This window comes from Passer domesticus, chromosome 3 (assembly GCF_036417665.1).
Source record: "Passer domesticus isolate bPasDom1 chromosome 3, bPasDom1.hap1, whole genome shotgun sequence".
Taxonomy (NCBI): Eukaryota; Metazoa; Chordata; class Aves; order Passeriformes; family Passeridae; genus Passer; species Passer domesticus.
In genome coordinates this window covers 95,196,488-95,219,363 of record NC_087476.1, presented here as the reverse complement: position 1 = coordinate 95,219,363, position 22,876 = coordinate 95,196,488, and the positions used below count along the sequence as shown (strand labels likewise).

The window sequence follows — 22,876 nt, the reverse complement described above, 5'->3', positions numbered from 1 at the left end:
AGAATCAGCACAGAATAATGTCAATCACACTATTCCTGACAGATGCTTATTTATTAACAGATGCCAGTTAAGGTGATTCTGCAGTAATCACAAGCAGCATTCCCTCATGCTACTTCACTGCCCTTCCAACTTGACATTTTTTCTAATTGCTAATCCAAATCTGGATACAAACTAAGGTAATTATTTCTTAACTTTGTGCCCACAGTAGTACAAAGCCAGTTGAATCAGTTTCATGAAAACTGAAAACATAGTCAGCAGATTCCTATAATTTCCCTTTTCTCAATTTCCTCTTCTTTTTCAGCCTAAATTCCATCTATCCTTTCTCACAGCTCAGGGTTTCTGAACTGCCTGTCAACTTTTCTCTCTGCTCTCTCTAGTTTTTCATTCTTTTAAAAACACAGTGCCCAAAATCTGGCTCTCTATTCCAAATGTGGAAGAAAAACACAGTGCCAAACAGACCCCAAAAATTATCTTCTTTGGCTTAGGTGTGGTCCTGTTATTAAAACTTCCCAGAACATTGTTGGTTTTGCAATCCTGCCATGTCGGTGAGTCGTGTTGAGCTTGTGACCCACATAACCCAGGGTGCTTCATTGCAGAGAGGGCTGTGGCAAGAGCTGCTTAAGGGGCTTGAGCTGGCTTTGAGGGACAGGTGAGAGTGGACCACTATCGGTGATACTTTTGGCCTGGCGTCTGGGAAGAATGATGCATCTGACTCCATGGGTATCAGAAGGCTAATTAATTACTTTATTATACTATATTATTCTATACTATATTACACTACATCTAAACTGAGTCTGCACAATCACTCAAGTGAACAAAATCTCGTGTCTGTCTCCTGACCGACATTCTGGACATGCGCTAGGCCTTGACAGGCCAAGGAACCAAAACACCATCATTTGGGTAAACAATCTCCATATTGCATTCTACTTTGGCACAACACAGGAGCAGCAAATGTGATAAGAATTGTTTTGATCATTCTCTTCTCTGCTTCTCTCAGGTTCAGAGAATGTGAATCCCACAGAGCACGGGGTATATCACACATGTTGTGACAGCTGTGAGGAAGGAGGCCCTCAGGGCCCGCATCCACCAGCCACAGCCCAACCAGACACAGTTCATGGATAATGCTGCCAAATAGTTCACACAGGGACCTGGGTGAAATCAGGCCCAGAGAAGGGCTTGTTCCTGTCCCTAGTTTTATGAGTAGATCCTTGCATTCATCAGATCATTTAACACAATAAAAATGGACTGAAACAAAAGTAAATGGGAGTCTGTGGGTAGAGGGCAGTGGGGACGAGAGATGTCAAGCACATGCAGGTCAGTTAACATATTTAAAGGTCATGGGTCTCAAGACTGTCATGCCTATTCCTTTTACCCTCCACGTGCTGAAGAAAGCCCAGAGGAGGGAGTTTGCACCACAAATGCTGTGCTTTTCTTCAGGGGCTTCTTCTCACTTGCTTCTGCCTCCAAATTAGTAGAGGGTTCATCCCACCTCACACCTAAATTGGTGTCATGTGTAAGTCCCTTTTGGTTTCTTCTGTAGTCTGGGAAAAAAAGAACTACCTTTCAAGCCCAGGATTCACCCCATTACAAAACAAATGTCTTAGAGATGACGTATGAATCATCTCCTGAATGCGTTGCCTCTCTCCATTGATCAGTGAGGAGTGACTAGGTCAGCCTTAGGCCAGCTGTCAAATTATTTGACAGCCATGTAAAGGCAATCACAATTATTTCCTTAATGATGGGCCACACTCTCTAGTCAAGCTGATTACTTTTCCAGAAAAGCACTCACAATCTGTTCCATGCATAACAAAATTAACAATATATATGAGAATTCATAAAATTTAGTTTAAATGCTGAATATCCTCTCTGTTTTCTGTCTTCCACACATCCTCTGCCTCTAGTTCTAGTTATCTATAGCAGATTGTCTTTTCCCAGCCATTCCTGGCAATACCTCAATAACCAGCAGCTGGGTCACATTCATGGAGTCAGAACAAGACAAAGCTATCAGTTTAAAATTGTATCTCCTCTCCCCGGCTTTCAATGGCCTGCCATAAACTGACAAAGGGATGTAATTTTTTTTTTTTCCTGCCCACATTTCTCACAGCACGTAGAAGGAAGTGCAATTTGCTGCCACAGCAATTTTTCCCTTTCACACTTGGCTAGCCACACTGTACATTTCACACAGATCTTTTCACTCAGCTGCTGCAAGCAATGGCCCCGAGGTACCAGAAATCAGAGACTGTGGTGTCTCAGCTTTGTCAGCAGCCATAGAATTCTATGCTAAAACAATACACACTTTATTCATCTTACTAAAACAAATACTTTAGTAGCAAACTCATGAAATGCAAACTGTTGACAGAAATGCTGGCAGATTTTTGCAGAGTGGCACATGTACTAATACATACACTTATATGTATCTTTGGTTCTGTTTCTGACAAACTTCATGCAAGAACCAGAAGGTAAACATCAATCCCTAGAAAGAGGGATAATTAGCAGCTAAATGTGGAAGGCAAAGGGGTGCTGTTATGGTTGGGTCAGAAGCTGCAGAACAGATCTAATCTAGAGCAGAAGCAGTAGATAATTTTCTCCATCCAGGCTGTGCTTGAAGATTTATGTGACATCATACTTACCTCCATGAAGAGTACTGTGCATTTGCCACTAGTGGGCACGCAGAGGCCCTTTTCTGACACTGACTTGATCTACTAGACCCAGTGTAATGCCATGGGAGAGACAAGGGACTGGATATCACAAGCATAGAAAGTATTTTCTGTATCCTGGTCTGCTATATTTGTATTTGGTAACTGGAAAAACACAGTTGTGTGAAATTAATTAGGTGATGGTTCAGAGCACCATTAGCTTTTATTTTGGCTGAAAGCTCTTTGTAGTGATGTTCTGTACTCAGTGGTTGAGAGTTGGTCTGAATTTTCAAACACTAGATGGTGCCAAGGGTTCACATATAAAGAAAAGCAACTAAAATACTCAATTTACTGGCAATACTGGTGTAGTTTGGTCGTTCTGTAGCTCTGAATTAGTTCAAAATCTATTCTTAGAATGTCTCATTACCAAGGAAGTGACAGGGAAAAAATTCTGTACAAGAGGACACTAACCCAAGTAACCCAAGTCATGGCTAAATTATTGTTGGAGTTACCAGAGAGAACAGCAATTCAGACACAAAGTTTCAATACAGGGATGCTATCAGCAGGGACCTAGTGTTTTCTTGGATAGAAAATTTTATATTTGCTCATTCAATACTCTTACTGGTCTCACTATACAATCAAACTCTTGGGAATGGGAAACAAATTAACCCAACTTTAAATCAGAAATGCATACCATCCTCTTCATACTGCTTTATAGCAATATTTGGGGGGAAATCTGCAGCCGTTTTTCAAGCCAGTATCATACTTTCTTGAGGCAATTTGTATTAAACTGTTATCTGTGAGACTATGATACTGATGATTTGCAGGAAGACTGTTATTAAATTAACAGCAAGAAAGGTCAAAAAGAGAAGGAATATTTGATACCTCATTATTATTTCCATTCTAATACACTATTGTCACAAGTTATTGACGCTGTTCAATCTTCTCAGTCCAGATTTTCCTGTTTGTACTCAGTCAGAGTTCTGGGGAAGAGGAATGTCTGTCTACCAAGGATATGTAAGCAGTGTGGAATTATCAGAGTCTTGGGGAAAGTGCCCAGTTATCTGTCAGCACAGGTGCTAGATCCCGACCCTGCATTCAGAAGGATTCTCCTAAGGAACCTCTCATAGCTATCAATGTAACTGGTCAGAGAGCCTATCTTCTCAGTGGAGAAAAGAGTGGCACTTCCTAAAGCCTTCTCATCCAAGCCTTTACGAAGGATCCTTGGAACCACGCTTGATGAAAAATTGCTCCCTGCAAACTGGGGATGAAAGCATAACCCTCATATTCAGACAACTGGTGAAGGCCGGGTGAGCTCTCATGTGAAAATGTCACATTGGAAAGGATTTGGCAATGAGTAAGGTGGATTGACTGCTGAACATTCAGCCTGTGCTCTGATTCTGCAGCCAAAAGCACTAATGCAATCCATAAATGTACTTATAAATCAAAAGTGAAGGGGCCTATTTGACATTTGTGTGATTGATCTCCACTAATTTCAGTGTGGAGACCCTAAGAAGGTTTAGAGTAGACTCATAGTTGCCACTAAAAATTGGAAAACAGTTTGCAGTGAAATATTTCAGGAATTTGGTTTGCTTCGCTTATGAAACTTGTGTAAGTCTATGACCCCCTGAGCAGTTTCTCTGCAGATTAGTTCACTTCACGTGACCACTGTGTCATTTCTAATGCGGTGTGTGTGTGAGATCAGCTAGTTAGGGTGAGGTAGTTTCAATCTCATTTTGACTCAGTTGCATTTGGCAAAGTTAGGTTAAATATATTTTTTTTTAAAGAGAGGCCCAGTGACAGGAGATGAATCTGTTACCCATTAATTAGGGATCTCATGTAAGGAATAAGGACTTTGTTTAAATACCCAGTTCTGAGAACCAGCTACTGCAAATTTCACATCATGTCTGTCTGTGCAACTGATTGCTGCAACACTATCCCCCAAAATCCAGGGAAGTCATGAGTACACAGGCGTGCTCTACTGACACAGGACTACAGTTCATGACTGGGGGATGAGCACAAGCTGGAATGTACCAACGCATTTGTGGGCCAAATGCAGCCTTGTTGCCCAGATGTTGAGCAGTCCTGCCCTTAAGCACTCCTTCACAGTCAGTCTTGTTTCCTGCCATTGTCACTGTAGATCATCTGTCAAAGAGTGGATAGCTTCAAAAGGCTAACTTCAATTTCTAGGTGTCCTTGCAAATCCACCTGCACAGCATCAACTCAAGCCCAAATCCAGAAGTTTTCAAACTAAATGGTACTGCAGATAAATGAGCTGCAATGCTCAATAAGCAAAACTTTCCCAGTAGCAAGCAAAACATCAAGTAAATGGGTTTTATTTCTCCTTTTTAATGGAAGGTGAGAGGAGAGAGAGAAAAAATAGCCGCAGATCCACTAGATATACCTGAATAGTACATAATTCACAGGTCAACTACATCACTCCCAGTATGAGATTAGAAATAGAGCCATCATAATTCTTCAAAATCTGTCAGGAATGACTGAGATAAACAGCTAATGCTCTCAGATTGTTGTTCAGGCTCAAGAGGGATGAACTAGTGAGTACATCTATGAGCACACTGTGAAAAGAATGTTCATTGTCTAGAGTTGGCAAGCAGCTTACAGAAATAAAGTCAGTTTGTGATACAGACCACATCAGTGTTCCCAACCTACAATACAGTATTATTACAGATCACTAGAATGACCCTGGGTGTCAGAACTGTATTTCCTAACTTTGTTTCTCAACTTCAACTGGTTATGTGATATCATGCCAAAATTTTCACTTCTGAAAATGTGAGTTTTACACACATGTTCGCCTAAGAAACTCTGTTTATGCACCAAGTAAGTAAGAGTTAAGCTCAGGCTAAGGAGCTAAGGAATAAAGAAATGCTTAACCAGATCACGGTCCATTTACCACTTTATAGCCATTAAAATTTTTTATATGTTATCCATATCTGAATTTTTCAACTGAAAAACCCAATTCTTAGTATTTCCATGCTTCACAGTGAAGTCACAGGTTCTAATCCATGAAACTTCAAAGTGTGATGAGGTCCTTGGCTAGAAGGTAGCTGGAATAACAGTAAGATTTATTTGAAAGTACAGAAAATTATCTGAACAATTAATAGGAGGAAATATACTCTGTTTCACTCTATTAGATGAATGGCATTTTGCCTGGAATATGAGTCATAAAAAACATTATATTCTGAGTGTAAGACATGGCTAGGCAAGAAAGAAGGGGGAATTGCAATCTGGAGGATAAATTTCAAGAAGAAAGAACTAAGAATACACTGAGGTGTATATTAATGCATGAATAACTACTGTAAGATTAAAAGCTCAGTTGTATCTTACCACCTTGAAAGTCATTCAAGTTAAAAGACTCCACAATTCTGCTGAGAGAATTAATCACATCTCAAAGCCTGTCAATACAGCATGTGAGAGCATAGCACAAAGCATTCTCAGTCTGGGACACCTGGCTCTGGAAAGAATTGTCAGTACAGGTTTGATGAATCACAGTCAGAGCTTTCTTGAGTCATTGCAAAACCTTCATTAACAGTTTCAGACCCAAATAAACATTGGCAAGATTAACTGAAAGTCACAGCTCTCCCACAGAACAATGAAGGTTTAGCAGACACAGCCTGGTCCAACACAAAGCTTTGAAGAAAGTGAAATGTGAGAAAAGCCAGAGACTCAAAATTGAAACATTATTCATTGCTTCTATAAAGAATCCCCCAGAGTTACTGATGGCATATTCATCTTCTCTGGTCACGTGTAGACATTTCATTGGTACTTAGACAAGTACTTTGGCAAAATGAAAGTAGCAATGCTGGCACCTATAACCATACATAGAAGTCTCAGATTACTGAGACAAACAGCAATTTCTGTTTTCTCCTTTTTTTTTGTGGACTAGGGTCACTCGACCTCCTCTGGTACCATAGGGTATTGCTGTTATCATCAGCAGTGACTGTTCACAAGGAAGGACACCAGAAATGCAAAAGCATGTCAGGACTGAGACAGGGAAAGCAAAAGCAGACAAAGTTCCAGTGCACAATGACTACATTTTACCTGAACTGCTTGCCAAATGTAGTCCTATCCACTGCCATTAACAAAATCCATTCCTAATAAATTTGTGTAGACTTTTTGCAGGACCTGATTTGATACATCTATTACTGACATCACACAAGTCCTGTTTTGAGGAATTTTTGATTGAATGTCCTGATACAGTCTGCATCCAAAGCTATTTCCATAGGATTTTTGGAAAAATATTGCTTTCAGCAATAATCTGGAAAAAGATTAATCTAGTATATTTTACACATTATATAGCTAAAAAATACATTGGATAATTTGATTTGCTGCTATAGTTGAACCTACTCACTTATGCTATCAGCATAAAAGCAACTCACACACACACACTTAGATGTACTCTGCCTAGTTTTTTTGTATTACTGTGCACGTGGCCTCTGAATTTTGGGTTGGCAATGTATAAAGCTTATTACCTAGAACCTCTTTTTAAGGCTATCAGTTTTATTTCATTATATTCGGATTTTAAATTTATGGCTTTGATTTTTCTGTCTTGATTCAATGCCCAGTGAAGTCAGTGGAAAGTTCTTATTGACTTAAAAGGAAGTTGTTTGAGGCACTTTTGTGTGGCTGGTTTGATTTGACATTAAAGTCCTTCTTTAAATATGTTCCTCATATTTAAAATGGGTTTGGAACTGTCACAAAGTACTGAACAGTTTTCTGAATGCAGAGAAATGACTAAAGAGCACAGCTTGTGAGAGCCTGCCCCAGCTCTCACTGAAATCAGCAGGAGCTGTTTCATTTACTGCAGGGGAAGCTGAGCTAGAGCTGAAGATCAGAATGACATTTATTCCAGAAAGTGAAAACCTAATATAAAAACCAGATGGTTTTGCCCTTTCTGGGTCTTTATTGAGTTGGAGAGAAGGTAGGATCCCAGTGCTGGCCACAACTGAATGAATTAAATTCAATTAAATTGGCAGATTTAAATTTCCAGTGTTCTGTGAAACTCTCCACTTTCATCTGTTAAAAAAAAAAAAAAAAAAAAAAAAAGAAGGAAAAAGTAAACTAACTGCTTTTAGAACTACAAAGAAAGGTGGAGTGCTGCCATAAATCCTAAGACCTCAGAAATAAGAAGGCCAAGTCCCTCCTCACAGAATGATACATGGTAAAATGCTATGATTTTTAAATCAGCTTCATAGTTTGGAGGACTGATTCACTTTGAAAGGCTTAGTGTAATTAATGCCTCTGTCTCACTATGCTGGATAATTATTCTCTGGGCCATGACATTTCTTTCAACAGAATCAGCACTTCAGTAATTCTAGAGTCTGTCCAAAAAGTCAAATTTCAGAAAGTAGTCATACAAGCATGTCATCAAAATTAGTTCTATCATGAACTCATATGGAAATGTATTAAATATGGTGTTAAAGATACAACATTATAATTGCCTTGTTCATTGTATAAAATCAAATTAGAAGAGAGATTAGAAGAGTTTCTTAAAAAATATGTAAGAATGCACCAGATCACTTTTTTTTTTTTTTCTGGAGGGAAGCCTGTGTCATACAGGATACCATATATCTTGGGCAAACAGACGCTCTTTGGATTTCCAAGACTCTCTTACTGACACAAGAATGATTACTGACAACTTTAATTCCAGATGTGATCTGCTGCTCATCCACTGTACCCAGACTTCTTCAACACAGAAACTATTGAGAGAGCAACTATGTCACACATAAAATATCTGAGCACTTCACCAGCTCTGCACACCTTGTTATGCTACCCTGCTGCTCACAAGGAAAATGCTTGTGAACATCTTCAGGACCTTCTCCTCCCATTGTCTCCTGCAGTACATGAAATATGCCCTACAGACCTGAGCTGTAAGATTTTAACATGCACCTACTAAGGCTGGGAAAATCAGACATTCCTAATACAAAGGATGCAGACAGTGCCTGGCTGCTTTTCTCTTTTCTTAAAGCACCATATTACCACTTCTTGAGAAAACATTTTTACTTAATGAGGTATCCTCTTGCTATAATGGCCCATCAAACCTCATGGGTCTGCCATATCAGACTTATATAGAATATTTTAATGAAAAAAAATTATTTTTAAAAGGCCCTACTTCCAAAAGACAAAGGGGTTTTATAATTTTTATTAATCCCCAAATTTTTATTTTCTTTTCTCCATTTTTTAATAACATGGATGATAAATAATCTAAACTTTAATCCCACAGATTACATTTGTAAGATTTAAAATCTTAATTTTTCTTTGGAAAGCCATTGCACACATTATTTCTATCACTGCCACTGCTGGGTATTTTTAATTCTGGATATTCCTATTGCAGTTGGTTAGAAAATTCTCCTATTATTTTTTTGGTTGAAAGTATGTCAAGGACAAGCCTTTTAATAGGGACCTTTATGAGTCAGTATTTAAAGACCAATTAAAAAAAACATCCCCATGCAAAGTGAAAAATCAGCAAATAGTTACAAACACATTGGTCATGAGTGAAATGAAAATAAGAACAAACAACAACATACCAAATTTTGTTTATCATCTGAGAATCTGTTCCAAAAGCACCATCTGAGATGCTTCCCTTTCAATTGCATATAACAATTTGATACCATAAACAAAGGCCAGATCTTGAAAGTGCTCACATGCAGGTATGACCTCTGTTCACATGGAATTTGCCTGGGCTAAGATGATTAAAGTGATGGTGGTCCCGAGGTGTTCACCGAACCAGGTCAGAAGGAACTCAAACAGTGAGCTTAAGACCAAAACACATCTAGGAGCAGTCTAAAAGAAATTAACATTTAGAATGTGATGAGAAGAGAGATTTGCACAGCTCATCCTTCTTACTTAGTCTGACTGTGCTTTCCCTTTCTTTTGCTAAGTCCATCTGGGATTCACCTCTACTTTGCCCTGCTGCTCAGTTCTTTGGCCAGTTTAGGACTATGATAATACTGTAGCTTTGCTAATAATTGGTAAAAGCATTTTTAGGGAGTACTGCAGCCATGACTTAAGGACTCGAATGAAGAAAATGGAAGACAGTGCAGGGAAGAAGAGCACATAAAAGAAAGGTACTTTATGGAAAGTGTGAAGAATGCTTTACTCAAAAAAATCTCTTCAATAAATTGCATCTTCTGCTCGCTTTCTCTAATACTGGAAAATTACCTTCTTTTTTATCACTGCTTTCTGGGCTGAACCCTTTTATTTGTGAAAGAAAAGAATTATTTATCCAGTGCTTTTGCTGTGACTCATATTTCATTTGGGGATCACAGTTTCTATGTGTCAACTTGATTTTGCTCTCATTGTAATTCAGATGTTTGTGAAGAGGTTCCTCTACTGCTGCAGGGCATGGGAGATCCATTTTCTCATCCTCTCAGCACAATCACTACTTGTAAACTTGGGGTTCTAGTTTGAATTTTCAGAGTTTATTAGATTTTTTCCTGTATAATAAATCCATGTAGTTTTTTCCATATTTTGAAAATATTCTAAGTATTCTAAGACTTCACATTTAGAAGAGCCTCTCACTGTACCTTGATTTGCAATCAGTAAAACAGTTAAAAAATAAAGTTTAACCCTAGAAATTTATCACATTGTGACTGGGACAGAAATTGGCCAGAACTCAAATTTTGTGAACTCTCAGCAATATTCAGATCTAGATGAAAAGTTGAAGACTGTAAATGTACCCAAGTAACAGATTTGCACCCAGAAGAGAATTCTCACTTTGTTGAATGGAGGGACAAAGGAAAGGGCTGGTCTGGATGCAAATCCCCATCTCCTCTTAGCACAACTGTGTCCTTAGAGTAACTCCACAAGTTAATTGCAGGTTTTTTCATTAAAGCTGTTTTCAAAGCCTGGATGGACACCTGTATTTCCCATTTGGGCTGTATGGGTAATTTGTCACATTACAACCATAAACCCCTTTACAGCAGTTTTCTGCTCTGAAGTCAGTATTTCCTTCCCTGTAAAAGCTCACCTGTGCTTTCATGTACACTTAGTGATGGTGTCTTGATAAAGGTCTTGATGAGATGATGACCATTAAGGATACTGACAGGCTGTCTCTGTGTAAGTACCACTTACTACCCTTTGTTACTTACTGTCCAGCTCTTTATGGAAAACTCTGTTTTTCAGAGTCTTGGATGCCATGTTGAATAAAAGGAAATAAAGAGGGAAATAATAGTGAAGATAATAAAAGAGGAAAAAATTGCTGTGAGTTCTTACTGCCCAGGGAGGTAAACCAGAAAAGAAAACACTCATCCTTAAAGGCATGTGTTAAATTGTAGCTTCTTAAAAAGAAGGTTTGGGAAGCATGAAATGTGAAAGTTGTTTTATCTGTGGCATAAAGCAGTCCAGGGCTGGTCAGTGTAGACGTCCTTCAAGAAAGAGTTACATTTATTTCTGTAGCTAAATAACTGAAAGCTGATGGCCTAGGAGGGGGTAAAGCTGCTGCTCTCCTTCGGGTATTCATAAGCCCCACTGAAATTAATGACAACAGATCAAGTATTGCTCATGCAAACTACACCAAGGGTCTCTACCCAAAGTCAGAATAGCTTAATCCAAATTTTACATTCACTGGCTTGATCTTCAGATCCTTCCATAACTGAAACACCTTCTATGTTTATTTGCTAGAATGCCATTTAAATAATTTTTTTTCTAAGCAGTTAGAACTTTCTTTTTTTTTTCACCTTCAGCCATATACTTTTTCTAAGTACACACTGCTTAGCTACTGCATGGCCCCAGTTCTCATTGGCAGCTAGAATGATTTGAAATATGCAAAAAATATGCCTGCCTGCCTTTGCAAAAATCCTGCTTCTAATCCAGACTCCCATAAACTGTGCCTCAAAATAAACTAATTAATTTGAATCACTGTTTTAATTATGACTTAATACAGCAAATGGAAATTCCTGACTTGGATCATTTATTGTTTTCCATTTCCATGGCTTTTTACCTCACAGAAAGAGTTGGATTCTTATTGATTAGAAATGTAGTGCTCATTTGTAGCAGAACATAGCCTTTGTATTACATTGGGACTTCTTTTTTGCTAATCAGTAAGACACCTTTTTTTCATACACAATCATTTAACATGGCATGTATTTATTCAGATTTCTAATGCCTGTATTTTATTCTAGAAAAAAGTAGCTGCTATTAAGAGTCAATTTATTTTTAATTCCTGATTAGTGTTAAGATATGCTTACACGCCAATTGGAATTCAAATACATTAAAAACATTCAGAATATTAAAGTAGTGCTTTACCAGCTGAATAAAATCAGCTTGGATACCCAGCAATAGGAATAAAAAGGCTTTTCAAAATAAAATTCCCATTTATAATGTCACCTTGTCTTCGTGAGCTGGATGATTGTTCCTGGGCATTCCATCCTTCACAATGATATGAAGGTAATGTTATTCTGAAACTGGAGGGAATTAAGGTTTTCAGCTCCTTAGCATCTCAGCTGTAAAATACCTCTACATGTGCCCTGTTTACAGCTTCTAGGTTCCGTTTCCAATGCAGGAGTGAATCTCCTATCAGTATTGCTGGGAAGACATGCAAGCTTCAAGACCACAGTTTAGGAGCTCAGCATTTGCAGTTTTCTGATTTACACCTATACTGCTGTGATCAGAGGCCACCCCACAGATTTAGCTGGCCCAGAAATCCTGTCTGCTCATTAATTTGTTTAAACATCACCTTTCCTCCTAGGATCATTCCTAGTAGTTATTCAGCACTTAGACACTTTCTTTTTGCAGCTGCCTCCTTTGAGTCATGACAAAACTGGCAGAATAAAAAGCTCTGCATTGCCTCCCAACCTGACAAAGAAAGATGACCTCCAGAGAACAGCTGCAAGGTACACAGGTGAAACTCCATCTCCACCTCTGAGAAAGTTCTGAGAATACTTTCCCCTTCTCATAGCAGGTAAGGCTCTTTCACAGACAACAGGAACAGTGCCAATGATAGACTGTGATTTGTTTAGACCAGTAACAAAGATTATCTCAGAATTTTTTTTGTAGGAAATTACAGTTTACATAATAAGATTTTATTATAATTTATATGGTTAATTGCAGCTTTTTACTGGCAGGGCTGTTTCATGCCACAGAAATGCTATCTTTTGTGACAGCATTTCTCAATCAGATTTCTTGAAAGCTTGCACACAAAACACTTGCCATCATCTACAAGCAGAAAGATTGGCAAGAGGGTGTTCTGTGTGAGAGTGACTTAATTGAGGAGTTGGCACCTCACCCTGAACTGAAATAGCTTCAAGAGCATGCTGCAAATATTTTCCTATTGCCCAGACCTCTCAGTGGGCAGGGACTTGGCAGGAAGCTGAGGCCTGTATGAAATGTAGGTTCTGTGGTCTGCTTAGCTAAGACCTAACCACCATATGTACATATTTTACTGGCAGCTGCTGATGGCCCTGCTGGGCATCTGCTAGGTTTGCCAGATGACTTTTGCAAACAAACCAAGGATACCTGTAACTTCCAGACTGGTGCCTCTTTCTGGGTAGAAATAAAGATCACAATAGAGGAGCTCTCCTTTCTGTTGAAGTGGCTGATGCTATGAAATAACAAGCATACTCCCTGCACTTGAAAAAATGGTCCATGTACCCCAGACCCAGAACCAGCACTTGCCAGAGACCCTATTGTATTCCTGCTGTAACTGCAATGAATGGAGTGTGATATTGGAGATTGCTTTATGGCTGTGATAGCAATGCTGATGATGCATTGGAAATAGATTACACTGGTAAAATATGATCTCTTTGTCGTAGCTGACAGATACCTTACAGAAAAAATTAAGGTTTCCATATGTTGACCTCAGAATGTTTAAAATATGTATTAAAATAAGCGGGTGCTGGTTTAACTCTGGTCTTATAGACTTGGCCAGAGAGGAGTAGCAAATGGTTTCAACCATAGCTGAGCTGCAGAAAATGTGGCATGTATTTCACTGCCTTACACAAATGGGACTGGGAGTCCCTAATGTCTTCTTTAATGCACCCCAGAACTGCCACAGCAGTCACATAATCCAAACTGTAACAGCAGCTGAGTATTTTTTAAACAAAAAATTTTGAGAGATAATTCTACAAAGAATATAGCAATGGTAACTAGTACATAGGACATTATGAATAGGCCCAAATGCCTTTTTTGTCAGATTAGATATGGTGGTGTACAATGATTTGTATTCCCAGCCCAGTACTCCTCATTAGTACTACACTTAACTGGCTTTTCAAAGCATTAAACAAATGCTTTTAGCACAACAGCTCACTGCATTTCTTGGTGTTCAATGTGATGCCGTGTGCCTGGAGCACAGCAGAACCATCTCCATGCTACTTCACAAATACAAGCTGCCAAAGCTGATTTTGGACCCAGATGCCATGACCTTGGTGAAGTCACTTGCAGCTAGCTCCACTGAGGAGACAGAGCTGCTCCAGTGCTTCATTTTAGGCTAATTCACATGCAATGGGATATTCAGCCTTGAGATGGGCACTGCTGCTTGTCTGCACAAAAGTGCATTTCAGAGCTGTTCTCAAAAGTTAGGAATGATACTGCTGTGAACCTTTGTCCAGATATAATATTCTAGAATATTAAACTCAGATTGAAGATTTAACAAATCACTGTATGGATGCATATGCGTTCCATTGCTCAGTGCTGACAAACAGCAGGACAGTTACAGCATCATCAAGGGCAAATGGCCTGAAGTTGCACCAAGGGAGGTTCAGGCTGGATATGAGGAAAACTGTCTTCACAGAAAGCATTTTTTAGCATTAGAACAGCCTGCCCAGGGAAGTTTTGGAGTCACACTCCCTGGAAGTGTCCAAAAAAAAAAAAAAAAAAAAAAAAAAGCAGACCTAGTGTTTTATTATATGGTTTAGTGGGCATGGTGGTATTTGGTCAAAGTTTGGACTTGAAGACCTTGAGGATTTTTCCATCCCTAATTGTTCTATGATTATTTTGCATTCTTGCAAGAAGATTCCAAATCCAAGGGAGAAATTCGTCAAGCTGATCAAGAATTAAAGGGAAACAGACTCCAACAGTTTGACAGCACCAACAGTAAAAACAATTGCCAGACACTAGAGCTACCATATGTGGTGTTTGTGTTATGTTTGGAGAAACTTTATCAGAGAAACAGCTACTTCACAGCTTTGTTCTCACATTCTGTTAGCACCTTGCTGTCTCCTAAAATTCTTGCTAGAGAATAAAAATATTCAATTCATAGCTACCCAACAAAAAGCAGATGAGATATTCTCTCACTGTTTGCAGCATAATGCCACTGTAACATTTCACTGTCAGAATCTACCTACTCGTTCCCGCACAAGAAATCAAAAACAAACCAACTCATCCCACATACTAACAAAGCCTACAGAAGAAAAACTTAACTGTAAATTCCCAAAGACACACAGGCATTAACCAGATGTCATGGAGAACTGGATGGCCAAACATCCTTGAGGGCTTAGACCACTAAGCCCTGCTCTTAAGGATTCAGCCCCATTTCACAGGGCTGTATGGGTTGTTTCCTAAAAGATGCCTTGATTATAAAAGGTGTTTATGCTGTCCCCAGACAGCATCCTGCCTAGGAACAGCCAGAAAACACAGAATTTATGTAATCTGCTTCTCCACTGTCTTCTATCCTATCGGCCTGGCAGAATTAGGGTGCAAGCTAAAATTCCCAGCTGACATGGTTAGACAAACATGTCACAATGCTTCAGAAACAGCTGCCTGTTAAGCTGCCCTTTGGAATTCATGGCCCACCAGAAAAACAGCAAGGCAATTATGTGCTCATACCTAAGAGTCACTAGCTGGGATTTCGTTAAGTGGACTAGAATGAAATATGGATATGTGGTTGTGGAGAGCCATTCTCCTCCAGAAATGCCCCTTTCCTCCACAGAAATGTTTCTATATCCTGAAATTAGGACTTTGTAATACACAGAAATGTTATGGAGCCTTCTGCAGAATCCAAAGAACAGGACAAACCTGTATTTGTTTAGCCCTCAAAAAACAGTTTTAATCCTTTTCCTTAACCTAAAGCAATTTTCCAGAACAACTTGGAGAAAGGCTGAATGATACACTGTATCATGCAATGAAGTACCATGCAATGTATATAAGTACTGTGCATTCAGCCTACTTTGATGTATCAAAAATGTTCAGTCAAGAGTTAACAGGCTGCCTCATTCCTCCAGTGAAGACAATTTATTTATCACTAGCTAGAAACTGCAGCTCAGAAGCAGTTTCCCACTTTTTGAATGGAATACAGAACCAACAAAGTAATAAAAAAATTCAGCTTCTATTGTATCATTATATACCCACTAGTGGCAAACTGCATTTTCATTAATTTTTTTCTGGAAAGAAACCTGCAGTAAATCAGATGGTGATGGTATATAAAAAATACCACTTGTTCTGGTGTGCCACATTTAGTACCTTACACTGTGCAGTACCTTATTACACAGCTTGATGCAAGCACCCATTCTCAATGAAATAAATGTAATGGGAATTAAGTCCCTAACTACCCTTAGATATTTTCACCTCTAAACCAAATAAGGATCAATACTTGGGAGAAAGAGATACTATAGTGCATCAAGAAGTGTGTCAAAATCTGACTGTTACTTTGAATTTGAATAAAAATTTTATCTTCTATAGATTTTGGGGGTTTTTTCCTTATCAGATTATTGATTTATTCAGTATTCCTAGTTTTACCAGTTTTATGAATACAGCATTTTTCAAATGCAAATGTACTTTCAGATATAGTTGTTCTTCAAAGCACTGTAATCCTCTTGACCCATCTTCTTGACAAACGCCCTACGACAATGTGGATATGCCTTAATCTTTGGCAGAACTGGGATAATATTCCACAGTCCATACTTGTTCAAAGTAAGGACAAATTGAATGGATAGTTTTATGTATGAAATGTTCAATAAATATCAAAATTCCAATCTAACTTTAATCAATGCTGAAAGCTGACCAATTATACAGAGGAAATGTTTACACAAACAATACAGCTGCATAGCCCAAAGTATTAAGCACTGGTATGAAACTTACACACACACACACAAAAATGCTATGAAAACTGTTTGAATGGACCTTGATGAGAAAAAAATCTCATATGAAAACGCCGCTGTATTGGTTTCTCAAACCAATTCCTTCACTGAAACACTTGTGTCAAGCTCCTGTCTTAGTGCACTCTGGTCATACAGGTACCAAAAGATTGCACATGGAAAGAGCACACAGAGACCAGGCATCTCCCAGCAATCTACATATGCCACAGCTCTTTTCAGTGAGTTCCAACCCCAACCTGACATCAACCTCATCAGCCTTGGACAAATCAGGTGAGTAGTTCTTATTTATCCACCTGGTGTAGGATTTTAAGGGAAAATGAATGCTTACTGAGTGCTCAGTGACAGAAGTGTGCACTTGTGTTCCACACGCTTTTACTGGTCCTAGTCCTACCATCCTGTCCCTAAGTCCAAATTGTGACATTTTCATTACGATTATAAAGGCAGGAATAAAGTCAGGGCATATGGCACTTCATGATTGAACAGTGTTTATAGAATTGCATTTCACAGCCAGCATGTGACAAGCACACTTGCCAAAACCTGCCTAACTTATATATTCGCCTCTAAAGAACATTCATGACCTTGCCATATACAGTCTTATACTGGAAAGGATTGGAAACTTTTAATTATTCACTTAAGTAAGCCTAAACTTGAAAATAAATGTCTCTGGCCCCCAGCTGTTTCTGAAAAAGCCAAACCAAAACACAACACAATCTTCAGAAATATTTCATAGAATAAAAAAGCATGGAGATTGCAAGCTGGTTTGTACTCTTAATATTTGCATGGTCATTTGTTTTAAATTCAGCTAAGATAAATAATTTTTAAAGTTTTCTTTTTTATAATGAATGTGACAGTCCTTAAAAACTTTTTTTTTTCTTTTTAATTCATGTGTCATAATACCAGGTCATCTATTTTTTCCTCAGTGCAACTATCAGTACTGCACTTACTCAAAGTTCACCGGTAACAAATGCTTGTCTGTTACCCTGGAAATTTGGATTCAAAAAAAAAAAAAAGGGGAAGAGGAAAGGTTGTGGATATTAGCAGCAACTTAAGAAATAAATTGCTTTTGCTGTTATCTACAAAGTTTTCCTAGAAGCTTCAAAGATTCACTCACACAGTTCACTGTTTGTAATGTTTTGGAATTTGCCACAGAAATTAAATTTGAATACTTTGACTTCTAGAGCCTGAATTCTGCTGCCCTCACTAGCAGACACTTTTTTCTTTAGCTACCGCAGGAGTTTCTCTGCCCAGTACCTCCACAACTGCACTGCAGGATGTCTCATGGACTGTGTACATGATGCCCCCTTCGCTGTCTCCAGGGCAGCCCTACCAAATTTATGTAAATCCATACTGACCTACTTACCTGTCCACTATTTCTAAGCTAGGCTGGGAAATGTGCCAGTTTGGTGAGTCTCGGAATTCATATTTCACATATTCTGATGATAAGGCAGCAATTCCTGTTACTAATATCTCACTATTCAAACAAGGATCTATTTTAAAGTATAGCGACTCAGTCACAGCTTCAGGCTCACTTCAAACTCAGGTTGACACCACTGCATAAACAAAATATGCCTGATCTTTCAAAGATTTCTTTGGAACTCTAATAACAAACAAACCAAACCAAACCAATCTGAAAATCAGTAGAATAACTGTTCCCTTACATCAATTTTTTTTTTTTTTTTTACTTCCCATCCTTTAGGAAACCATGCTTTTGAAAGCCATAAAATGAAGGCTATTCATCACTGAAATGTCATGTCATCACATTTTCAAAAGCCTTCCACAGAAAGACAGACAATGTAAGATGTCAGAGTAAAGTCTTTGCTTAATGCAATTAGCATTCAAATATTTTAATCAATAAAATATGACAATTAGACTGGGCTAGCAGCCAACTCCCTGAGAGCCACACCTTTTGTCACACATAGTCTTATTTGCACTGCTGTGTTACTGAACAGTAGTAAACATCAAAACAGTAAATAGCCATGATACAGTTTGGGAGCTGTATCAACTTTAAATCTTTACCTTTGATGGCAGCAAAATGAACAACCAAAAATCAACAGCAAGTAATGATTTCCTGGAGACTGGGCTGGTTATGATATATTTAAGATCCATGTGACCCATTAGCCAGTTGAAAATGGTAAATGAGAGATCTATGTGTTTGCATGTGACCTGAAACAGTTAACAATACTGATATTGAATCATCAGCACAGTGATGACACAGAAAACAAACCCTCTTCAACATTTGTTTTCCCAATGGCACTTGGCAGATGAGCACACAGCAAATGCATCTGCTGAAGTGCTGATGCCTAATGAGTCACTAACATTGCTAAGTTCAGTTTGCATCTTTTAGTGCAAAGAGAGAGACAGAAAGGAAGGAGTAGTTTTGAGAAGTTTTCTACTAAAAAGCCAATCTGAAAATGGCTGCCTAATTAGATAGTGATTTGGTCATTGAGTCACCAGTGCCTGAAAAAATCTATTTACTGTTTATCACAAATGTTTATCACAAATGGCATCAAGGCAAAAAATCAAATGTCAGTAGTGTCTTCCTGAACCATGTAATAAAGTAGCCTTTTACTAGAAATACCCACATGAAGGATACTTCACCTATCTCTTTCTTCAGTTGCAAGATTTCAGATTCTTCCAGGTTCCTTGAACACAGCTTTTTCGGTTGCCCTTAAGTACAAGAAGTAAGCACTCCCTGTCAACAGAGCACTTGTATTCTGCAAGCGAACTATGGCCACTCCCATTAAAGTTGATAAAAAAACCAGTTCCTAATGAGTTTCAGATGACAACTTTGTCCATAAAAGCACACATGTGGGAGGAAGACAAGCAGTTCAAAACCAACTGGTCTTCATATGAGGTACAGCTATAATTCCCATGAAAAGAAACACTGGGGTCTGTTATTTGTAAGGGCTGCCATCAGGCTTTCTCATACTGTCCAACCATTTCTGTTGATTAGGAGAGCAAAAATACTTTTGCTTAATAGCAAACCTCAACTGTGATGCAGCAATGTTTTCATTCTCTCATGACATTCAGGGAGAGTTTTCCTGTCACCACTATTCCCTTTTGCACCTGGTCACATTTATTTTCTAAACCAGTGATCTAGTGAGAAACTCATAAGCAAAGGAGCTATGTTCATGTTCCCATGCTGAACCAGTGCCCACTGAATAGGCAGTTCTGTTAAGCAACTGGTAGGTCAATGCCAAAAAACACTCTTGGATTCTTCAACAGCCAAAGCAAATGACAGGAAAAGGCACATCTCTAGGCCAAATATACTTACATGAAATCAGCAAGCCCAGTTCCAATCCAAGAAAAGCAATGATTTGTCAAGGGGAATTTGGTAAAGACTTTGGTAGCTCCAGAATTTTATTCACAGTATAGAAGCCCTATCATAAACTAAATTTTTTCATTATAGATGTAAACAGTTTGTGCTCTTGGTTATCATCATTCAATGAATAATTAATCTCTCATGCTGGGGAACCTTGTGTATCTATGGAACTTAGAGCTTCTTATTAGGAAAATAAAGTAACATGGTTCATTGCACTGCTTTGAACAGCTGTGTTTCAACTTTTGCATATACCTTTAATGATCACTGATAATACAAAGGCACCAGCCATTCTTGCCCAGGACTGTGGGGAGACTGGCAGTGGGTCATGGCCTGAGCATGGCCTGCTCCAAGTAGAGCAGAATTGGAAGATTTGTACAATTTGAGGCACTGCAGAGAGATGGGCTGATCATAGGAGTGATGCCAGAACAAGCAGGTGCAACAAACTTACCATTTGAAACCTGCACATCTCTTATTTTGCCAAAAAAAAAAAAAAAAAAAAAAAAAGGAAGATTTTGGTGCAAGTTTGTGCCATTTTCAAAAAAAACTGAATGCAAAGTGGTCAGTGATGTCCTTGTACAGAAGACAAAGTCCTTCTGGTTATTACTCTGTTGATGAAGGAACAGAATGAGCCAAAGAGGGAAAAAAACACCACCACATTTCTACAAGAAAACAATTTAAACAGTCTTAATGCTTTGGAACAGTATTACCAAACAATCATTCTTGGATGGCCCTTCCTCCAGCTTCTGCAGCAGGAAGAGCAGGGTTAAAAAAATAGAACATGGGAATGAATGGGACAATATCTTGACACAACAAGGACCCTTCAACAGCTCCTGTTTCATTTTCAGCTGATTGGCTTCTCCAGTCACAGTACATTAAGCAGCTAATCTGTTCTCTTCATATTCTGCACCAAAATGTTGTTTACACTTACCTCAGTAATAGTTCTGGCCAATGAACACACAAAGGAACAGCAAAGACAGTATATACTAAGAATTCAGCAGTACCGAGGAAAATTCTAATCCTACTAAATTTGGCAGCACAAATCTCTTATGTAACCTGTGATTTAGAGGACAGGCTGATCACCCGGGAATATTACTGTGCTCTTCTCAGTACATTAAACAAAATTGGCAATTTTTCATTACAAATTTTGTTTTTTTCACTGCATAATGTCTCAGGAAAGACATTCCATGCTTACAAAACATTTTTAGCATCCACAATATGTTTTTATATATGACAATTCAATTAAATGGAGGGCATATATAAGTTTAATAGCTACCCTTAAGTGCTTTTCTGCCAAGGCTGCCTTGCACGGTGGTACATCTCTGAGGTTCACGAGATGGATGGCTTGTGTTCTAAATTTAAAGCAGTGAGACTTCAAAATAATGCTTGGAAAATTAGCTTTTCTGGAAGTTGAGTGTTATATCAGCAAAATTTACAGATCTCTGGAACTGATACTCTCATGAAGCTGAGGAGCTTTGAGAGCTACAGATAAAAGATCCTGACCATGTAGAAAACACCAGACAAACAGAAGTTTGTATCCACCATTAAAAAAACCCCACCAAATCAAAACCTGTCATTTTACAACAAAAACAGATTCTAACATGCAAAAGCAGCTGTCCAGTAATAGGACACAAATGTAAAAAAGCGCAATTCACAAAATAATGAACCAAGCATCGCATTATTTAAATTCCTGTTGTTCTTCAATCTTCAATATCTCCTACAAAAGGAGGAATTCATTCAATGCCAATATTTAGAGTGCAATAAACACTCAACTCATGCCAATTCATTCAAGACAATGTCATGATTTTGAATACAGATACTGGCCAGTTTTAGGAAAAGAAGTTTTATTCACAGAATAGCAAAAATCAATAAATCCTATAGCACATATCCATAAAGGGTGAAGAGTTCAGGGATTATTGGAGAACCTGCCACCTGAAATTGTCACACACACTGCTGACAAGATTTGCTGTGGAACTTGAAACCAATTACAGACATTTCCTTTTCACCCATATAAAGGACGTGTCACAGAGATATACACTAACAGGGGAATTCCTTGGTGTGTTTGGAAACAAGTGGCCAACACCAAGTTATCACCAGCTAGCTACTCCATGTACCTCCACGCCGTTGTTACAGTAGGAGAAGCTTTTGCACTAAAAAGCAGCAGCATTCCTCTCTTCTTTGGGGAGGCCCAGCTCATTCCACTATCCTGACAATGCTTCTCAGCAAATATAAAATGCCAAAAATAATTGCCTCTTTAGCACCTGCAGGAAGCCAACACATTTGAAAGAGAAACTTTGATGATAAATGCTTAAAAATTGATAGATAAAGATGCCAGGAAATGTCAGACAATCCCCTTTAGAGGACTACTTGCAGCACAACTACTGCATGGTAGGAAGGCAATAGCAAAGAGGATAACTATGAGCCCAGTGTTCTTCATCTTGCCCCACAGAAAGAACAGCAATTTTTTCAGTTTCCATTAGTCATGTAGTTTTCTCTATAATAATATGAAAACAAAAGGAAATCCAAAACAGAATCTGTTCATAGGAAAATTCCCATTGATAGTTTTTCTGTTACAGTTGAAAGACACTTTCAGAAGCATGAAATTGCCAGGAGGAGGTTGCAGGGGAGTAAACACTTCAATAGGTCTAGTAAAAACTTCACCATGCATTAAAAATTAATAATTCTTTGCCCTAAATTAATAATGAATTAAAAATTAACAATGAATTAAGAATGAATAATTCTTTTTCTTAAAATACATGCAAAGGGAGTGATTATTATGCTCCATAACATAAATTGCTTTCATATGTAGAAACTAAGCAAATGACAAAAGCATTGCAGAGCCACAGTCAGCCTCTCATGCTCAGAGACTGACC

The 22,876-nt window shown here is 38.5% G+C and overlaps 1 long non-coding RNA gene across 2 annotated transcripts; it reads left to right on the top strand.

Annotated features, from left to right (window-relative positions):
- The first annotated feature begins 633 nt into the window (after positions 1–633).
- Positions 634–20,338, top strand: LOC135297188 (uncharacterized). 2 transcript variants are annotated; one of them, XR_010359232.1, is made up of 4 exons: positions 634–720; positions 12,390–12,555; positions 16,823–16,954; positions 17,908–20,338. It is a non-coding gene; the product is annotated as an uncharacterized LOC135297188 (long non-coding RNA). The 2 variants fall into 2 exon arrangements; XR_010359231.1 differs by lacking the exon at positions 17,908–20,338 and having other exon boundaries at positions 16,823–17,438.
- The last annotated feature ends 2,538 nt before the right edge of the window (positions 20,339–22,876 follow it).